Here is a 22,657-nt window from a genome sequence, read left to right as displayed (position 1 = left end):
ATTTAATTTATATTTTTTTTCCTTTTACCAGCATTACTCATCACAAAAGGCATTCTTAGCCTTCATTTATGTAGAAAGGAAAGCTATGCCTTAGTAAATAAGTGCTTGTATGAGCACTTGGTTGTAAGGAGTTGGCCTGAAATCAAACTGAAAGACACCTTTCTCTGTCTGAGTGAGCCATATTGGAGGTAGTAGGTGAAAAACAGTGGGAGGTAGTAGGTGAAAACAATTAAGCAAGAAAATCTCATGCTATTTCTTCTGTAAACTAAGAGTTTCTCAGCAGAAATGCTTCACTGTGTTCAAATAATCCTTTATATGAGGGTTGAAATGTATGTTTCATAAAACTGCTGCAATGGCGAGGCTGTCTGGGGATATTTTGGGCAGGTTGGGTGGTTCTACATTTTGGACAGATATATATTCTAGTTCTATGACTGCTCTCGTAAAAGCAACCTTGGTTTTGGCAAATCAGTAATTTTGGGAGAGTCCCTGGGAGATTTCCAGTTGGTGCTATTGGTCCTGACACAGCATTTTCTACTTACACTGTATCATTTGTCTGCCTTTCGTCTTCCACCAAGAAAGAATTATTAGTGATAGAAGAGTTCCATCAGTGAAATGAGGTTCCATCTCTTTGAAATGAAGACTACCGGGGAGTGTCTGCATGGGTTAGTACCACAAGGTTTTGACCCCTACATTTGCCATTTAGTAATAGTTGGATTCACATTCTCTGAACCTGGGAGAAGCATTTAGAAAAGCAAAGAATGATCAAAACAATTCTTACCTCATTTACTGCTCCTGTGTTTTTCACAAGTGGAAGGCATTGTGGAAGATTGTTTACCTGAAGGGAGTTGGTAATTGGATTCTGGTGTGGGTGTTTTAATTCACTGGCCAATTGAATCCACGTGTGTGTCGGGATTGTCAGCTGACAGCCACAAGATGCTCTGCAGTTGAGTGCAGTAAGTGCTTGGCAGATTCAGTTTAGATGTAATATAATGAAATATAGTATAGAATAATATAGTATAATAGAGTAATTAATTAACGTTCTGACATCAATGGAGTCAGATGCATCATTTTTTCCAGATGTCAGGCAAAAATATCACTGATAGTAATATACTTAAATAAGGAGTAGATGAAAGGAAGAAACTGCATGTAGAACATTTTATACTTCATCCTCATACAAATTCTGATGTTTGGCTCTGTTTCTGTCCGTTTTGACCATTTGCTCTTCTAAACCAGTGCTGAGTGTTTGTAAATGATTCTGTAGATCAATAGCTGGCAGCAGGAGCACCCAAATCACAGGAGCTATCTTTTCTCTTGTCCCTGCACCACAGCACACTGAAACTGCTGAGGGGAGGGGAGGAAATTTACAGACAGGTGAGGTGTGCTTCTCCCTCACCTCTGCCTAAGTGATTGTGATAGTAGCCTCTGACTAAGTTGGACTTGTCAGACCCCAGCCGGAATACTGCATCCAGCTCTAGGGCCCCAGCACAGACTGGACATTGTTCCAGCTGGAACAAATCTAAAGCATGCTTCTTGAGTAGAGGTGTCTCTCACAGTTATTCCTTGTAGCTGACACATTCCTTGCTGCAACAGATTCTTGGGAAGTAATTAATAGCATGCTAAACTTTGAGATTTTAGTGATATAAAGCATTATATATATAATCCTTTAGATATAAAGCATCAATGACATCTAGGGCTAAGTCTGGATATACCCTCACATAAACTGAAACAGGAATTTAGAATGCAAGGGGGTCCTTTCTGAATCTCATGGCTCAATGAGAAGGTCTCACCGAGAGTTTTGCCCAGACCTGTCCTCTATACAGCAAATGTTGAAGTGTACCTTGCCATCAAATGTTAAATCACGGTTGCAGTCATTGTTGCACTTTGTTAAATCACTGTTTTATGTCAATAAACACACTCCTACTTCTCTCTTACAAGTGAAACTCTTCACTCATTCTGTCACAGTGGAAGAAGACTGGCCAACACATCTGTCTTTTTCCAGACTTCTTGTGTAAACAGTACTTTCTAGGCTGAACTGGGAAAGGCTGTGATATAAATCCCTTTCAGCCCTTTATGTTGATCAAAAAGGCACTTTGAACACTTGGTACTGCCCTCACTTGTTTCACTCTGATATATACACATGCTTACCTTCTACTTTTCTGAGTATATCTGATCTTCTAATACCACAGTGTCTAATATGTAGTATTATATATCAATATATGTATATATTAATATATATATATGTACAGTCTGTACATCTATACTGTTTATTTCCTTATCTTTTCTCCAAGAGGCTTTCCTCTATATACAGTGTATTTTTTTGTGAAAGTAGAATTTAAAGGGCATGGGTGTCTTTATTTCCCACTCCAGTAAACCTGAGATTAACCTAAAGCTTTATAACCAGTTTTCATTGAGCTATCTCAGTCAGCCAGTTTTGCAGATGCAGAAGTAGAATACTACACAGGATGTTCAGGATCTTTCTAGATGTTCAGTCAGGAATTTTTCTCAGATGCATGTACTGAACATGAGTTGAATCTCTCTCTTAATACTCTTTAAATTCTCTTTAAATTGAGCAATGGGCAGGAAAGATATAAAGAAAATAAAAATACCTAATTTTTTTCCCCAGGATGTAATATGTATACAGGGTATGTGTCTGTGTGAGAAAAGACCCTATCTTTCAGGGAAAAAAAAATCATGCAGTGGAATGATGCAGAGGTGCTCTTACACAGAAAATATCTCTAGCTTTGATATTTTGGTGGTTTTGAATGCAAACTACATGTTTTGGGATTTGATTTATTTACATGAAGTGGAAAAGACAGTTTCCATTTTGTTGCTAAACAGCTTAATACTGGTTTGCAGCTGTGTCTATGAACAGACTTTACTAGGAGCAGTCTTAAATTTCTCTTAAATCACCTGCTTCTTGCTTGTTATAGTAAGTATTCTACTAAGAGAAAGCTCACACGTTGTGGGAACAAGAGGTGCACACTCCCCAGTAGATCACAGCTGCTGCAGTGCATTCAGTGATTGACATTTATTACAGAGATTTGTGTAATGTGGTCTCTGATCTCATATTTGGTGCCCAGTGAATATCCATTTCCATGGAATCACAGAACAGGTAATGTTACAAGAGACCACCCTGGGCCATCTGGTCTAACTCTCCTCTTCAAGCAGGGTCACCCTAGAGTACTCTGCACAGGATTGCACCCAGGTGGTACTTGAATATGTCCAGGGAGACTCTACAACTTATCTGGACAATCTGTTCTGGTTCTTACTCACCTGCACACTAAAGAAATTCTTCCTCATGTTCAGCTGGAACTTCCTGTGCATCAGTTTCTACTCATTGCCTCTTGTTCTGTTCCTGGGCACTATCAAGAAGTGCCTGTCTCCATCCTTTTGGAACCCTCTATTCTGATACTTGCAGATATTGTTGAGATCCACCCATCTCTGCCTTCCTCTCCAGTCTGTCAGAGTCCCTCTGAGGCTGCACAAGCCTCTGGCTCATTGGCCACTGCTCCCAGCTTTGCTGAGAAGGCATCTGCCCCTTCATCCAAGTTACTGAGGACTAAGTAGAAGAACACTGGGCCCAGTATGGAACCTTTGGGGACACCATCAGTGAGAGACCTCCAACTACATCCTGTGCCACTGACAGACTGTCTGGAACTTTGCTATCTAGTCAGTTCCAAATCTACCTCACTGTTCACTTATCCCACTCCCACTTCCTGAGTTTGCCTCCAAGGATGAGACAAAGAGTTGAAAGCCTTGTGAGGTTGAGTTTTCCCAGTCTTTTGGATGTGCAAGTGTTCAGTGAAGAAATGGAATCTACAAAGCTTAAGAGAATAAAATCTGCTGGTGAATGATATGTGGCTTAAAAAAAAAAAAGAAAAAAAAGGTAAATACAATGCACTGAATTCTCTTTTGCTCTTCTCACTTCCCTTACCCTGAGAAAAAACAGTACCTAAGAGTTAAAGAAACTGTATACGTGTAATCTCCCTGTGGTAAAACAGCTTTCAGGTTCCTCTGAATGAAGAGTTAAACCTCTTACATTGTCTCCTTCCTACTGTATGTAGCTATGTGGGTAGTAGTTAGCCTTATAAAACACAATACTTGCAAAATGGGATGAATGAATTTCGGAATAGAAGCCTTTGTGTGAGAAGTTCTCATGTGTTTTGGATTTAGTTAGTACCTTAACATACTTTTTACATGATTAAATGCAAAACAGAAAAGCAACAGTACTGTTGGGATGGTTCCTGCTGGGAGTATACATCAAGCTTACTGCATGCACTGTTCTAAAAAAAAAGAAAAAATCTTAAGGAACACTGCTGTTTTATGTCTGGCAGAACATGACTAAGAGAAATAATATTGTGGACATAGTAAAGAAACAACTCTCTTAGTAGATAAGGCTTACTATGAGAACTCCCTCTTTGTAATCTCTCTGTGGATATAATTCACAGCCAAATAGATGTTTCTGTTTTGTGGACAGGACATGTTTCTTTCAGGATTAGCTGAAGCCTGGATGCTGGGAAGGGGACTGGAAATTAAGAGGACTGTACTCCTAATCTGCTTCTTGGTCTCACTGCTCCAGAAGAAATAATTTCACTGTGCTGATTGTAGAGACACAGGTGGAAAAGTTCAGGCTGGGGTCAGTGGGACAGGACAGTGTTCACTGTTATGTGAACACTGTTATGTCTTGCTTAAGGGAGCTTGTTGAAATATTTAATAATTTATTTAATTTTTATTTTATTTTCTGATCTGGTCTGGTTTATTTAATAAATATGCCAGCAAGTTGGAAGCTTGACCCATTTGGCCTTAGAAAATGAAACAGAGGATATGTGGGGTTTGTGGTATTTGTGGAGTTTATGGCAACTACCTTAGAAAATAAACTGCACTCATTTCTTCCGAAATTGCAGTTCTGGGGATTTTGTTTTGGCTTGGAAGTCAATCACATCTTGAAACAGCTTTACCTGAGTATCTGTATGCCAGCTGTACTGAACATTCATACTTAGGAAACAGTCCAAGTCCAATAACATGCAAAAAGAGTGTAGTAACAGAAAAGTTCCAGCTGGTTGTCTAGATAAGAAGTAGGTGAATTCTGATTAATTGCTCAGTTTATATTCTTGGGTTCACAGCAAGGCCTTTCGATGAAGCAAGGACAAGCCAAGGGCTCAGTGAGATCTGCTTTTGTTCAGAAGGGGTTCTGGGTTTGGGATCAGGAATTATCTGCAAGGGGCACATGCAAGCCTGTTACTTGGAGAATAGATCTCATGGTGCAAAGATTAAGGATGCAGGCTGGCCTGACTGAACTATATTCATAACAAAAACGGGAGATGTGCTTGTGGTAAGACACACAGAATTTGGGACTGTTTTGCATTTCTTTTAGCACATTGTTCTGATTTTCCACTTGTGTGTTACTTACTGACATGAGAAAATTCTCTTGTTTGAAGAGTCAGTTTGTCTTCTGGTCAGCATGTCTGCAAGAGAGTGAGGAACAGCAAGATGGGACAGGTGGACACTTCAATGGTTTTGATGTGAATGTGTGTCCTGGTGATTCCAAACTTGTAGAAACTGTAGAAACTTGCTCCATTTCCTCAAGTTTCCACTGTCTTGGCAATGTTAGACAAGAAAGAAGGAATGATCCCTCTGGCTGAGGCATAGCCAGGGACTGAAACTGGAAGGGGCAGTCTGCAGGCATGCTGACCTGCATGGCTGAGGAGATGCCTGGCAAGTAAATCTGCAGGCTGGTGGGGTTGGTGCCATGGCCTGGTTGGGCTGCTGGCCAGGGCACAGATCAGAGTGGCTCTGAGCAACACTTCTGCTGGCCGGTGGTTGCTGCAGCCTGTCATGTTGAGGAGATTGACAGGACTCAGTAGTGTGGAAGGTATCCCACTGAGCTCTATGAGCTCTCTGAGCAGAAAGAAAATATTTTAATGCCACATATTTTTTGCTATCCCTGCAAAACACTTTGGTTCAGTAATGCATCTCAGCTCACTCCTCCATAATGGGTTTTTTTAAAGTAAATTTTCAAATTGTTATTCATGTGGTATTTAGGTATGTTATGATCAACCAATAGCATCTGCGTTTTTTTAAAGCTGTGTATCTTTTCCCTTGTATTAGAAATGTAATTCTGTTTTCAATTTCAAAGGAAGCAATAGCATCAGATTCCTTATGCAATATAGCTGGCAAGCACCTGAAATATTTCATTACTTTTTCTTTCCCTGATCATTAAAAAGTCCAGGAATATGTTCTAAAATTTCAGCCTTGGTGTATTTAATTTTTCAAGCAACTTTCTTCCATATAGAGTATGCACCAATGTGAATGAAAGGCTGTTGTCATCTAACTTCTTGAAAAAACACTTTGCACAAGAGTATAAAAAATTATCATCAATTCCACATACATTTACCTCCACATACTTTAAAGTAATTCCACAATTACATTCCTGTGAAGAAGGTTAGAAGCCAGTTATTTTAAGTTCACTCCCACTGTAGTATATTTTGCTTCCACACTAGGTACACCTGAAGATGATTCTTAGCTCCAAGATGAACATATTTCTGTACAGTTTACAGAAGGTACATAGGCACGGTATAGGTATAGAAGGTGTAGAAGGCATGACTCTTGGTAATTAAGACCCCCCAGGCCTGATTGCCAAGTCTGAGAAAAACTGGATGCAGTCAGGCTTCATCCTTATCCTTTTAACTAGGCTAAACACAGTATTCCAGTGAAAGAGATCAAACAATGTGGATGTGTTGTCATCTTATTGCAGGAGTTCCATACTGCTGTCTCCTTATTGCGAAAGTTTCATACCTTCTTGGTGTTTCTCACGGGCAGCTCCTCCATGCACTGACTCTTTCTTCTTCACAAAGTAGCCAACCAATTCCAGCTCCCTTCTCAACCAGCTAACACACTCTTTTATAGCACTTTTCTTCTCATTGGTTACAGCTGTGGCCATTAAAGTCAGGCCTGTTCCTAATCTTTTCTAATTGACCCTGCTGCAGCTCCTTAGGGGTAAGATTACTTTCTACACTATCTTTTTTTCCTAATATTCTATCCCCCTACATGGATGCTTTTAAAAACACCACTTTACTACTTAACTCAGTGCTAGGGCATTTTTAAAGATATTGACATCAAAGTAGATATCAAGGAATTGATTTCTGTTTTGCTGGTCAGATTTAAAAAAATGTCCTAACACAAGATGGTAGAACTCAGTAGTAGCTCCACAAGGTAACTGAAGTAATTTAGAAGGAATATGCACTAATTTAATTATTGCTCTTACATGAAGACAACAGTATTGCAAAGAACAGTAAAGATATGTAAAAAAACCCCAGTGAGTTTTGTGAACTGAAATCTCTCCCCTTGTGAATTAATGAATTCTTTCAGAAATGAAGATTAACTCTAATGGCCAGTTCTGCACTGAAATTTTAAGTCATTGGAAGGATTAAAAAAAAAGAAAAAGAAGTGACAGCATTTACTTAAATAGTTAATTTATCTAATAGTGGTAGGCAATAAGCTTTTCACTTTAAAGGAGGACTGTTTTGCAGAAACCAGATAGCACTCTTACATTCCTTTGCATAAATTTTGAAATCATCTACTTTTAGAAGGGCTAATATTATTTTCTTTTAAAGCTGCTGTGGAGTGAAAGTTCACAGGCATTTTAGCACATTTATTTAATTATGATCTAGTAAGGAAAATGTAAGATTTAAAGCTCTATCAGAGCAAATCACGTAAGGTAAGGAAAAGGTTTATTGGACACAGGCTATATAATAGGAAAATTATTAAGGTAACTCCTGAGGCTAACCCATTATTTCAGCCTCATCATTTGGTTAAAAAAAAATAGTGCTTCAGGACTCCATTCTCCCTCTTAGCAAGTGTCTGATAAAATTCTCCCTCTTGAATGACCAGATGGATAGTTTTTCAGATTTTTCTTTGTCACACATCCTCCTCCCTAAGAGCCATCAAACTGAGATGAGATAAATAGAGATTCTGATGCTTAATTTTAGGTGATGCATCTTGCCTACCTTCTCTAGTTCTGTTTAATCACCCGTCTCCAGAAAACAGAAGGCTTCTAGGAATAAATGAGTGACTATTCCTGAGCTAAAGACACCTCAGATGAAATTGACACTAGTTCTTTCCTAAAAGGACCTACCTGGACTGCATGGCTTTCTAAAATCAAGCTTACAATTCATGCAAGCATTATCTGTTGTGAAATTTTAAAAATTCCTTTGGGTCTGTTGGAGCATGTCCAAAGAAGAGCAAAAAAGTTGATGAAGGGTCTGGAGCACAAGTCCTGTGAGGAGTGTCTGAGTGAGCTGGAGTTGTTTAGCCTGGAGAAAAGGATCACTCTCTACAATGCCCTGGAAAGGAAGGTGCAGCCGGGTTGGGGTTGGCCTCTTTTCCCAGGTAACAAGTGGCAAGACAAGAGGAAACAGCTTCAGGTTTCGTCAGGGAAGGTTTTGATTAGATGGAAAAGGTGATCAAACATTTGAATGTACTTCCCAGGGAAGCAGTGGAATTGCCATCCCTGGAAAGTAGATGGGGTGCTTAGGGACGTAGTTTGGTGGCAGACCTTGCAGTGTTGACTTAATGGCTGGGCTCCATGATCTTAGAGGTCTTTTCCAGCTTTAATGATTCCCTGATTCCAAAACTATACAGAAATTATCACTGTATGAGTGTTTATTTCTGTCCTTTTGATTCTTTCTATTCTGCTCTGAATTGAAAGAGGAAAAAATATATGAATTAAAGGGCTTCAGTGCAATGACTACATAACTAGGGAGAGTCAGGATCTCCCCCATCTTCCGAAGTTACTTACTTCTCTGTGAAAGATGTGAGCTGTGGCAGTCATGCTGGCATAGCCCTTGGAAGGTTGTATTTTTTAACATAAAGTATGACCTGGTTTGTTAGGGGTTAAACCCAGCAGGCAGCTCAGGCCCATTCAGCTGTTCACTCACTTCCTACAGCAGAACAGGGGAGAGGTTCAGAAGGGCAGAAATAAGAAAACTTGTGATTGACATAAAGACAGTTTAATAGGTGGAGTGGAGAAAGGAAACAAAACATGACAAAATTCGAGTGATGCAAGAGCATCACACACCATCAGCTGCTTGGTGTTCAATCAATCCCTGAACAAGGATGGTGCTGGAAAGCATCTTTTCAGTTTAATTGCTGAGCATGATGTTATATATCACTATGAGATACCCTCTGATGACTTGGGATCAGCTGTCCTATCTATGTCCTCCTCCACTCTCTTGCCTGCTCTAGGTCTACTTATCTGGAGGAGTAGGGGGGGAGAGAGAGAGTGGGAAACAGAGAAGGACATGGCACTCCAGGACACTCTAGCTGGAAAAAGGGTCTGTTATCAAAGCTGTTCAGAATGCAGGGTCACATATGCATGATCTAGCACCATAGGAGGTGATGTGAAGAAAACCAACTTCCTCCCATACAGACCCAGTAGCTGATTAAAAACTCCATGTCTTCCCTCTGGTAGGAGATTTTTAGCTGTGCAGTTGCTAATGTACATGATTTAAGTATTTTCCTTTGCTCTGCTGTTTGTAGAAGGTGTAGCTAAATTCACTGCAGAGCTGTAACTGAAGATGTCCTGACACAGCTAAGCTAAGACAGAAGATTGCATTACAACAAAGAAAAACTGTTTCTTTCTCTATGTGGAAGCTGGTGCTAAGTTACTTGTTTTCAGAAGAATAGTTTGTTTTTCCCACTATTTCTTTTCACACTGCTTTGAGGAACTTTATTGTTGGGACCTATGTACATTTTCAAAGCAGCCTCTATTTGCTTTCCAGCAAAGACAACACACTCTACCACTCAGCTTAAAACCATTTCAATAACTAGCAATCTCCCACTGAAACCTGTGAGACACTGGCACTTGGGTACCCCTGAAAATTTGGAAGCTAAATAAGCAAACTTTCAAATATTCCTGAAATAAATAGGACTTGTGTTACATTTCAGTGGGATTTGAGCTTCCAAGTTCAGAAATTTCTTCAGCAGTAGAACTGTGGGGCTTTTGAAAATACTATCCTGCCTTCACTGAAAAGAAATGGATCTGATATAGCTGAACTGTAACACTGTTTGTGGTCCTTGTCATTGCAGTTGATATTCTAGATAATATTAATTCGTGCATTAAAATAAAAAAAAGGTAAAGATTGTTCCCCAACCATGAAGGTCAAGGCCTAAAGAACTTTCTAATATACTGAGGCATATTATCTCAATTTATTCCCAAAATTACCTATGCAGACACTATCAAAAGTCAAATAGAGACTTATGTATATCTCTAGATCGTTAATTATCCTTATGTACTCTTTAATTTGGCTTCATGATGCAATACCTCTAGCTTTACTTTCCCTTTTAAAAGTGGTCTATAATATTACTGTTGCATGACAGATCTTTTTTGAGAAATCTCCACAAAATTAAAAGGCAGGAACTGCTTTTAAATTCTATGTACATCAGATGTTTTGTTCCTTGTTTTAATTTTTGTTTCATAATCTGTCATTCTAAGAAAAAAGAGATACCTAAAATAATATGGGTAATGCTTTGTATAAGTATTGTCCTAAATTTCTCTAAAATATGTGTTCAAATAAATGACGAAAAATAAAAGGTCTAAAATAATTCCACAAAGGTCACAGGCATTTTACATGGTCCACAAAGCAAAAGGCACTGACAGACATTCCTTTCTGCAGCACACAGATCTTCACATATAATGACACAGATGTTTCATAGCTGGAAAGAGCTATTAAATGTACCACTCATATAGATGTTTCTTAGGATTAAAGTATTAGCCTCTGTAAAAACATGTTTGTTCTTGTTTTAGGAGGATTAAATGGTCTGGTGCACTCAAGTCCAGACAGGAGAAGGATTCTAGAATTGAGTTGGAAGCAAACCCAAGGCAGGCAAATTGAATAACTCTGGCTACTATGGGGAGAAAAAAAAATGTAAGAAAAAGAAGAAATTTCCATCTCTCTATTTCCCTGCCTCTTTCTCTCCTTTCCCAGTAGGACAATATTCTTGCATCCAACCCTTTCTTTCAAGGTCTTTTTCTACCCGCACCTGTACAAGAAGGAGAAGGAATTAATTTAGAAATTATTTTGATGTAATAGAATTGTACCATCCTAACACCATGTACAGGAATTTGAAATCTCTTGCAGGTTAGAGATACCCAGAATCAAGGAGCTAAAAGTTGATCCTCAAAAACAGCTTATTTTTTATTTTTAATCTGTGCTTGGCAGAAAAGAAGTGTGACAAAATCAAAACAACTCATTACTTCCTCTTCTTTCCTATTTCTGATTGCTTCCAGATTATCTGGGAAAGAAATGTACACAATTTCTGATGTAATTGGAAAGCACCAGTATGACAGGGTATGATTGGTGTGAATGTAGTTTTTATATCTATAACACTCTCCACAGCAAAAGAGTGAATTGCAAAAGCACAGACTTCTGACAGAGGAATCAACGGAAAACGTCTCAAAAGATGGCAGTTTTTAGTCATGATTTGTACAGACATCACAAGCAAAACATGCTCTTGTAAAAATCTCCTTCTGGAAAAAACAAAGATGACACCAAGCACGTGAAATCAAGATCTTATTTAGGCACACAGAAATACTGAAAGAAACTTTTGTGAACCAAAGTGATTCTTGTGTGCATTGACAATATACAGCCAATATGCATGGGGATACAGAACATGTGAACTTTTTAACTCAGAAACTCCTTTATTGCTAAGCTCCATTTGCCTATTGCAAACAAGAGAGAATTTACCTACGTGTTGATTGCAAAGCCAAACTAGGAAGTCGCATTTGGATTGTTATGTCCTATTTTGAATTCCTTGGTGCAGGGGAATGTGACAATGAAAAAACTGAAGTGAGTCTCACAGTGGCCCCCTAGGTGAGGCAACTGTCGTGTGAGAAGAGGCTGACAGCAATCTGGGTTTGTTCAGCCAGGATAAGAGAAGTGGAATGGGGAAATTTTATTGCAGTCTTCAGTAATGGCAAATATAGAAAAGATGGAATGGTGCTCTCCTTTGAGGTCCGTAGTGGTAAAAGGAGAGGAAACAGACAAAATCTGCAAGAAGAGAAATCCTGATTGAACACATAAGCTTTTCTCTGGGAGGATGACAAAATGGGCTTGAAGAGGGGCCCAGAGATTCTTCATCCTTGGAGATATCCAGAATGTGACTGATCACAGCCCATCTAACCAGTCTGAATGAGGTGTTTGAAGTACATGACCTCTAGATAGCCATTCCAACACATTCTGTTCTGTGACTCTGTGGTCACCTTAACGGAATTTTAAAATTCCTACAATTATTTGACATCTTTTGATTTATTTAGACAGTGTTTTCCCAACATACATGTTTTTATATTCTTCCATTCTGGTTTTGCTTTGGTCATATGCGTTTTGATGCAGATTCATTGGAGGATAAGGCTGTAAATAATCTATGAATGATTGTTTATATATTCCCATTTCTTGTGCTCTGAAAAAAACTATCTGTAAATATCATAGATATTTTTTAAAAAATAATTTCTATTATAATTTAGCTACTTCTTCAGCTCAGCAAGTGTCTAGAAGCAGAACATTATTTCTTTGATTAATTTGCTACTCTTCAAAAATATTTGCGTTTTCTTTCTACTGCCTGTGTTTGGATAGTCAGAGGTGGGTTTTGAATGTTCTATACTGCATATTCAAGTTACAAACTTGACAAGCTATTGCAGTGACCTTTAACAGGACTGATGTGAACTGGGAATTGCAGAGCTGAAAGGGATGGATGTTTCTTAGAAAGACTGGAAATTACTGTTCCACTAGCAAAGGTTAAGGTTTCAGTTCCTAATGTAGCAGCACTGCAGCAGACTGGAAGGAATATTAAACACAGGCTGCTATGAGTGAGTCTCTGTGAAATTCAGGGACTGTGGAGGGTTGGCTTGACCTGTTGTCTCTTTTCTTATTTCATGTTTACCTATCTATGACTGTAACCTTTCTGCTGCACAAATAACATCCAGATCTTTGGAAAGCAGTTTGTGTTTGTGTTGTGCGTGTTGTCTGTCTGACAGGCAAAGGCTAGTACCATCCTCTCCTGGCAAAGCCTGCAGAGGAGCAGTAGAGATAATTAATTGAAAGTGTTATGTGACAACAGTTCTCCTGAGCTCATCCGTCTGTCTAAAGTAATTTAAATAGGTTTTTGTGAGAAAATGAACTGGTATCTCAAATGATAAAAATCAAAATGAAAGGGTGCAGGTAGGGAGCTGCTTTTGGCCTGTGCAAGTGCTTGTGAACAAATCAAAGTAGCTTTCAACTAAATCCATCATATTTTCAATAAAACAGATCTCCTGCTCAAGTGATGATGAGATACTGTGCTGTTCAACCATCTTCTGGTAGTTTGTGAGACACATTTTGGAAATTCCCATCTCCCATCTATGTTTAGATTTACACTGTTATATACATTAAATATATACTCCCTTGCTAATTCTTCAGTGGAAAGCCATAGCTACATTTGTGATTTAGCACTCACCTGTGAGGTAAGGACCTGTGGAGAGGCCTCTCAGTTTCATCCTTGGCCTGAAGAGCACAATAGTGTATTTCTACAAGAAATAGCAATCATGATGAGATACCAGAGAATCTCACCTCTGGGAAAGTATAAAATAGACAGCATTCCTACTGTATCTGAGAATACTGATACAAAACAACTGTTAAGATACTGGAATGTTTATAGAGTAAAATCACGGTGTGAAGCCAATAGTAGCCTTCACTTCTAGGAGTAGTAAGAGCTTATGTGTCTGTAGTGGCTCATATGGCCTTAACAGACAATTCCCATCACTTGCTTAGCTTTAATCTGGACAAATTATCATAAGAAGGTCAGTTTTAATTATGCAAGTTGCTGTGTTTTTATAGTGGCTAGTATTGATGTGGGCCTGCAACTAAAGGCAGAGGGGACCATGTTAACAGGACACAGAGAAGGCAGAGTTACTGAGCACCTGCTTTGGATTGGTCTGCAGTGACAGCATCAGCCCCCAGGAATCCTTGAATCGGGAGACCAGGGTAAAGGATTATGTTGAAAGGGCCACTTTCCCTTTGTCAGGGGGAGTTGGGTTCACCTGGAGAGAACATCTAGGCAAATCAGACACCTAAAAATCCTCCGGCCCTAATGAATGCATCCAGAAGTGCTGAGATGCTTTTCGTGATCCTTTTCGAAAGGTTATGGTGATCCAGGAAGGTGTCTAAAGTCTGACATTAAGAAAATGTCACACCAGCTTTCAACAAAGACAAGAAGGATCCAGGCAAATAATAGCTAGTCAGCCTCCTCTAAATCTTCTGAAAGGATGGAGTGCTTCACTCTGGAGGCTGTCAGTATCCACATGGATGGCAAGAAAGTTATCAGAAGTAGTCAGTATGGATTAACCAACATAAAACATTCTTGAACAATCTGATTGCCTTCTACAATGAAACAACTACCTGGATGGACAGGGTAAGAGCCATGGATGTTGTCTACCCTGACTTCAGCAAGGCTTTGGACCCTGTCTCACCAAACATCCTCACAGGTAAACTTGGAAAGTTTGGGTTGGGTGAGTGGATACTGAGGTGTAATAAGAACTGGCTGGATAGCAGCTCCCAGAGTGTCATAAGCAGTGGCACAGTGTCTGATTGGAGGCCTGTCACTGGTGGTGTCCCCCAGTGTCCCCTACACTGTGCCCAGTGTTGTTTACTGGTTCATCAATAACTTGGATGAATGGGCAGACACCTCCTCAGCAAGTTCACTGATGACACAGAGCTGGGAGCAGTGGCTGATAACCCAGAGGGATGTGCAGCTCTTCAGAAGGCCCCTGACAGGCTGGAGGGGTGGGAAGAGAAGAAACATCTGAAATTCAATGAAGGTAAAAACAGGGTCCCTCACCTGGAGAGGAGCAACCCCAGGCACCAGCAGAGGCTGGGGGTGACCTGCTGGGAAGCGGCTCTGTGGAGAAGGACCTGGGGATCCTGGTGGACAACAAGCTGTCCATGAGCCAGCAGTGTGTCCCGGGGGCCAAGAAGGCCAGTGGGATCCTGGGGTGCATTAGGGAGAGCATTGCCAGCAGGCTGAGGGAGGTGATCCTGTCCCTCTGCTCAGCCCCAGAGGGGCACATCTGGAATGCTGTGTCCAGTTCTGGGCTCCTCAGGACAAGAGAGACATGGAACTCCTGGAGTAGATCCAGTGAAGGGCAACTAAGATAATGAGGGGAGTGAAGCATCTCTTCTGTGAGGAAATGTTGAGGGAGCTGGGCCTGTTCATCTTCAGGAAGGGAAAACTGAGAGGGGACCTTATCAATGTCTATAAGGGACATCTGAAGGGAGCATGTAAAGGGGATGGATCTAGGGTCTCCTCAATGGTGCCAAGCAACAGGACAAGCAAATGTTGCACAGGAAATTTCTCCTGAACACGAGGAAGAACTTTACTGTATGAATGACTGAGCACTGGAACAGGCTGCTCAGAGATGTGAAGTCCCTCTCACTGGAGATTTTCAAGAAACATTTGGACACAATCCTGTGCCATGCGCTCTGGGATGCTTGAGCATGGAGGACCATTTGAGCCTCTGTGGTCCCTTCCAACCTTATCCACTTTGTGACTCTGTGATTTTGTGGTATGGGGGCCAGCCCAGGAAGAAGACCTAGCTGTGAATATAGTTTTAAAAGTTTTCCCAATAGGAAACCTCATTTTATATCTAGTATACTGACTAGGTATTAAAAGCTCAAGTCTCCATTGAAAAAAAACAAAAAGGGAACCTCTTTTTTTGTTTTGTTTTGCTGCAGAAATTGCAGTGATAAATCTAATACTACTTGCTGAAAAAAAATAAGCTAGTCTTTCCAAAGCCAAAAACATTGGCCCACCTCAAAGTACAGATAAAAAAGGAAAAGAAAAAACAAGGCAATTCAATTTACTTTAGTTTAAAATTATTTCAAATAATCCACACCATCAAAAAATTTTTGTGAGTTATCTACAGAGATTTTGTTCAGAAATATTTCACCTTGTTGTCAAAAGTTGATGTTCTGCAATATATAAGTACAGTCACAAATCATCTTGGCAGGAAACTGAAGGCAACTGAATCAAGGGTAGGAGAAGCCAGGAAGTCTGGCACAGAAAGTCATTGTGCAAGAAAACATTTGAAGAAGAATCTGAGACCCAACAAATCTCAACTACTTAGCTGGTTTACATACATCAGACACGTATAAGATTACCATTTTATAAATCAAATGAAGAGCAAATTCAATTTGATATGGTTGGAAGGATACAATCTGCGAGTCAAAAACCCTCATCTTGCAAATCATTCTAGAATGAAATGTTTCAGGTGAGAACAAATTGTATCTAGCAAGAGCTGAACATGTGTTTCTTTCAGGCTGTAGAGAGAAGCCTGTTGAGAGAGAGTTATCATCAGGAAATATACTGCGAAACAGAGAGATATAAAATTGCTTCAAAGATAATGCTTCTGTTTCAATAAGGGTTCTGTTCTGCTGTTTGAAGGAAATTGTGGTTTACAGGTAATTTTTATTCCGTCACAGTTTGGGATGGGGCCTATGAAGCAGAGATGTAAATGTTTATTTACTGGCAGTTTGCCTCTCTTACATTTTAAGAAAGGTAACCAAAAAGTTAGATTTCCTCTTGTTATTTTTTGAGGTTCCTGTCCTTCTTCACAAAAAAAACCCCAGTATTTTCATCACTCAGAGGGAAATTTTCTACACCAGGGAGCGTAATTCACTTCACCTTGAGAGAATCAAGCTGATGACAACCTTTTAAGCTGTTAGACCAAGGAAAATTACATGAAAATCAAGTAAACTTCTCACTTAATCGTAACTTCTGTCTACTTTTCAACCTTAGTCTAAAATAGTTAAAGCATAGGGCCATCACCTTTGAAACATGTTTTGCCCTAACACAAATTTTATCTGTATTTCTACTACTGCTATATTAAACCATGTAAATATAAACTAAATAATGCCAGAACTTACATAAAAGTTACAGCAACTCCTCTCTTGCTGCTATGTGAATGGACTAGCTTTATGTGTTGTGATACTCATGTCCCAGGGGAAGAAGCACAGCACTCAAAGGCCTAACTGTCCTTCTTAAAGCATCTGTGGAGTACTGTGCACAAAAATATTCTGGGGCAGAGAGGCTGGAGAGATGCAAGAACTTTCTTCAAAGAAGACATTTGTATTGTATCCTAAGATTTCAGTACTATAACTAATGCAATTAGGCTGTGCCCAGTTTAAAACTAAATGGCAGAAGCTTGATTTAATGTAAGACATTAAAAGAAAAACTTATGTTTTGAAATGACTCTTTTAATTGTATGTAATCTGAATTTTTTATTCTTGTGGTGTGTGATAAACAAATCTTTATTTTTATAAACTGCCTTTGTTGCAACCTTTAACAACTGCCTTTGTTGAAAAGAACCTTGTCATTTCCTTACATCAATTCTAAAGCACAATTTTTATCCTGCAGCATCGCATCTGTCTAGCTTTAGAAGGCCCAGTGAAGTGGATGAATGAACAAAACAACAAAATTTTGGATGTGGAGAAAACAGGGAGCAGTGAAGAAACCAGTTTGAGCACTGAGTGCTCCATGTAGTACCTGGTTTGCCAATATATTACAGCTTTTGGATGAAATTCATATATGCAAGAAAGGGAAGTGAATAGAGTAGAAAGAAAAGAGAAAAAAAAATTATAATTGTCCTCCTTTGTTTTTGCTCAACATTTAACAACTATCTCTAATCCTTCTCTGAAACACTTTTGTGCTATCAGAGACAGAGGAATATGCTGCACTTGCAAAAGCCTATGTGTGGGAAGAAACCTAATATAAATTATTTCAAACAAATTTTCATTTTACTTACAGCAGCTAACACAACTAACATATCCTGCATTTCCTCAGCAATATATCCTGCATATCTTCATTTTGGCTGAAGAGTGAGTTCAGTTCTGTGACTGTCACCAGGAATGCTCTAAAAATTATATGTGCAGGGAAAACTCAATACTAGAAACAGGAGCAACAGGAAGTGCAGCAGATCACAGAAGTAAGAAGGGCTGATCTGAACAGTTTTCACTTGCTATACAGGAATCCTACCCTTTGCAAATGCCTGAAGGGTTCTCTCTAAAGTATTGCAGAAGACTGTCCTAGGTAATATGTATCCCAGGATAATTCTCTTTTTGAACCACTCACAGCCATCCTGCTTAAGGGATCGTTCTGATACTCAGACTAGCAGGCTATCATAGCTATGGCTGTATCTTAATCTGCTGAGTCTTTAGGCCAGGGAACTGCTGTACTTGGTGGAAAATAGCCATCACAGCAGATTGCCTTCACTGGCAGCCCAGGCTTTCCAACATCCATTAATTATTACCTGGGTTGTGGTTTTGTTCTATTTAAAAATGGAAACAGAAAGCCCATTAGTCTGTGTAGTCTTTCAGCTGTGAAGAAGGTTTTGCTTATATGATACCACAATTTTAAGCACTTCTTCATTTTTCAGATCCATATATGATGGCCACATGTCTTGACCCAGGATTTATATCTTTTTTTGTTTTTCTGGCTCTGAAATGAAAATACCATTTTACAAAGAATTTGATGTTTTGATACTTGATTAAGACCTCAGGATCAAACCCGTCTGTGAAAAGAGCTAAATCCTTAAAATAAGTTGGATGATCTATCTATTCAACAAAGAGATGAGAAGATCCCTGTTTACATTCTCCAAATGTGGTGATTCTGGAAGATATGTGCATTTTGTTACCACCACCTTACCACTGATCAAATTAAAGTCCCAAAGCTGAATGTGGTGTCCCTAAAGTAGTCCCTGTACAACTCAGCCAAGTGCAAAGACTCGTATTTTACATTGATAGAGAAAATCTCACAGCATGCCAATGAGTTATGAATTCTGTGAATACATAGAATTATGTATTCATTTCCATTTGTAATGCTGCACAAAATACTTGCTGCATTTGATGGCCAAAATGAGCAAAGAGGGTTCTAAGCTCAGTGCATGTCTACTGGGATGTGTGGTAGCTTTCTGCTGTTTTCCATTCCTTTAATACTGTCATCTAGATGCCCTGAAAACCAGGGCCTCTTCACCTACCATGTTTGTTTCTGAGGAATAAGGAAGAACCTAGTTTAAAGAAAATAAAAATAGATCAAATTATGTTCTTTGACTATTTGTTTCTCTTCCTTTCCTATCTTCACTCCTACAAGTAAATATAATATACCACATCAAAATCTGGTTTGGGATAAATGATAAGTTTTGGATATAATTGAGCAAAGAAGGAAGGCAGAGGAAAAGTAAATCTATGAATATATGCAAAAATAACAAGAACATGAAGGTAGAACTATCACATGTAACTAAGGATAAAAAATAGATCTGAGCAGCAAGAAAAATCCTGAGAAAAATATTTCAGAGGAAGTGATAAAAAATCCATCTGTAAATGACATTTCACGGATAAGATGTAGAAGACTAACTTATCTGTTTTGTCAAGTGCTCTGCACTCTCCAGTCCCTGTTCACTAAATCTTCACTAATCTAAAACTATCTGAATAAAATAGTAACTTTAAACATGAAAAATGTACATGTAATTTTAAATGTAAAAAAGCAATTTTTAAAGGCTCTTATGTGACCTTTCAGCTGAACTGTTTTAGTCAGATTTCCACTTTTTGCTTTCAGCTATAGCGGTTGTCATCAAGGTCACTAAGGAGGCCTTCTTGCCAAAATGAGGTCCTGCTTTCTGAATGTTTCTTTTCAGATCTCCATTTTCTGTTTTCCTTCTCATAGGGTGTCCTTCACTTTTTACTTCCAGGTGTGTTACCCTGCAAATTCCACCAACAGAACTGATAGCAAAGTCTTTTCTTGCTTTGTCGTCCTCCCTTGATATTGTCCAGAGCTCTCAATTCTTTTTCTTCCTTTTCTATGATCAGCCCCTGGGATTTCATCATCTGCTCCAGAGTTTCAGCTGCTACCTATTATAAAATGTACTGCTTTGCAATTAACAGTGCAGTCTTCCGTCTGGAAAACTGATTAATTCCATTGTTTGTCTTCGGTTATAAATAGATGTTGCCTACATTACAGTTAATTAGGAAAAAATTACCCATAATTTGTTACTCACAAGATGTTTAGAAAAGTTTTATTGCTATGCCTCTAACTGCACCTCACTTCTGTTTCCCACCTCCTTCTCTCCTTCTCTTGACGTCCTCCTGCCCAGACTCCTTTCTCTGGATGAGTTATGAGTAAAAGACTTCTCACAACCCAAATATCTGTTAGATTTGCAATGTAAGATTGCTTGGGGTTTTTTTAACCATTATAACAACCATTATTACAGAAAAAAAATTCTATTTAAATGCACTTATAAAAGTACAGTAAATTGTAATTGTAAATACAATGTAATCCATTATCCTTATTAAATGCTTGTTTAGCGGGAAATGAACACTGTTTTTTAACCTTTGAATTTTGGATATTTCCTTCAGTGATGTTTACATTACTAAAAAATAGTCTGGTAATTTATGTTGGTTATTGTCCACGAGAAACACTTTCCAGTATATGATGAGAAGTCCTTTTAGAGAAATGTAGTAAGTTCAATTGTAGGCAGAAGTGAAGGATATTTTCAGGACATGGTCTGAATGAAATTATAAGGATTTTTTGTAATTCATCCAATACACATCTAAACTAATATAGCAGTCATAGTTTACACCATATAATAATTCACTTCTAAACATTTAGAAAGATATGGTGACTCACAGACAACCCTGTCCTTCAAAGCATTGGTGAAAGAATTCATTAATAAAGAGGTGACCTTATAATTTTTCTGCTGCTTAAAACTCTTCAAAGCAATACTAATCCTGCTTAATGAGTCCAGCTATTTTTTTTTTTTCAGGAAACTTGACATCTTCTCTCCCTTGGAGCTGAGCATAAAAATAAGCTGATGTTAAGCAGCATCCAAGGAGATTAATTAAACATCTCAATACTTCAGCAACCTTTTCAGAAAGGTTAGATTTGATCCATATAGATGGAAGCCCTTTCAAAGTCTCATTTCTATTCTTCTCCTGAGAAACGGTAATCCCCAACCTGTAACTTCCAATTTTTGATTTTACCCTGTTTCTCTTATCAATATATAAACACTATCTCTCTTCCTCAGCACAGGAACCACTCAACAACTTTGACATTAAAATTGCTCAACAAAAATTAAGCCAGAGTACATGCAGAACTTGTTTAACTGCTTATATAGATTTAGAAAGTAAATCTATTAATTTGAAATGGCAGTACTTGTCAAATGAGAAGTGATGGAGTCTCAGACAGAAATTACTTGCTGGAGTTTTTTTCAATTAATTTGTAAATGGGCCAAAAGTTTTACACAAAAGTTTGCAATATGTGAGAAGTGGATACCTACTGCAAATGATCAAAGAAATCTGATCTGACAAGCTTTATCTGTGTGGTGCCTCTTTGTATAATCAAATGGTAAGTTTTGAGGCTCGCAATGATTCCTGCTATTTATTATTAAAAAAAAAAAAGTTAAAATCCTGCTGGATAACATACAGTTACTGAGTTTTTGTTATTTGGTTTCTTTTTCCTTTGTGTTTTGTTTTGGGGTTTTTTGGTGTGTGTGTATGTGTGTGTGATTTTTTTTTCTTTTTTTTTTTTTGTGTGTGAATTTAAGGTTTTTGTTTGCTTGTTTGTTTTTTAATCAGAGAATCATAAAATGTATTGGTTGGAAGGAACCTTAGCAGCCATCTAGTTTCACTTCCCTGCCATAGTCAGGGGCAGCTTTCACTAGACCAGGTTTCTCAGAGCCCCATCAAACTTGGCTTTAAACACATCCAGGGCTGGGGCATCCACAATTTCTCTGGAAACCTGTTGCAGTACCCTCACAGTGAGGAAATTCTTCCCCATATCTATTCTAAATCTACCCTCCCTCACTTTAAGGCCCCTCCCCCTTCTCCTATTGCTCCCTGCCTTTGTGAAAAGTCTGTCTTCAGCAGTCTTGTAGACCCCCATTCTGGTACCAGAAAGTGCTATAAAGCCTCTCTTCTGTAGCAGAAATCACTTTAATTTAAATCTTTCTCAAAAATTTTAAGTTGGAAGTTTAAAAAGATTAAGAATTATCACTTTCCTGTGCTAAAGTAAAATCCTTTATTTTAAACGGTACAGTTACTACTCTGCTTTTGAGACTTTTTGTCCATATATTTTACCTAAATAATAAAAACATCAAGGCTAAACTTTTCCTGGGCTTTAAAAGAAATTGCTAATTTTTATTCGGTTATGTTAACTGTTGGAAGAACTGGGAAGGAAATTGCCTAGTTTAAAGAATAGTTCTGCATTTTAACAAAATATTTCAGCTAAATAAAGAGACAAGTTGTAAATGAGAAACTGAAATTATAGTTTTGTTGGCAATCACCTTTGGATTTTGATGGGGTCACGGCATATATAGCTATGATTTTTTTGGATTAATTAAGAATTTTTGGTCAAAACTCCCTCCCTGCTCCAGCCCCCCACCTCCTTTTCTGATGCCAGCATGAATAACAGGAATTATTGCTTTTTTGCAATGGCAAAAATTTCCTGATAACTACTAATCTCATAAAACTGATCTAGGATAGGAGTATTTTGGTAGGTCTTGTCCTCTTGAAATGTTCCTAATCATCTTTTAGAACTTGTTATCAAAATATTCAGCTGTATTTTAACATCATTTACTACA

This window comes from Serinus canaria, chromosome Z (assembly GCF_022539315.1).
Source record: "Serinus canaria isolate serCan28SL12 chromosome Z, serCan2020, whole genome shotgun sequence".
Classification (NCBI taxonomy): domain Eukaryota; kingdom Metazoa; phylum Chordata; class Aves; order Passeriformes; family Fringillidae; genus Serinus; species Serinus canaria.
The sequence above is the reverse complement of the archived record's forward strand: the minus strand, read 5'-3'. Positions refer to the sequence as shown.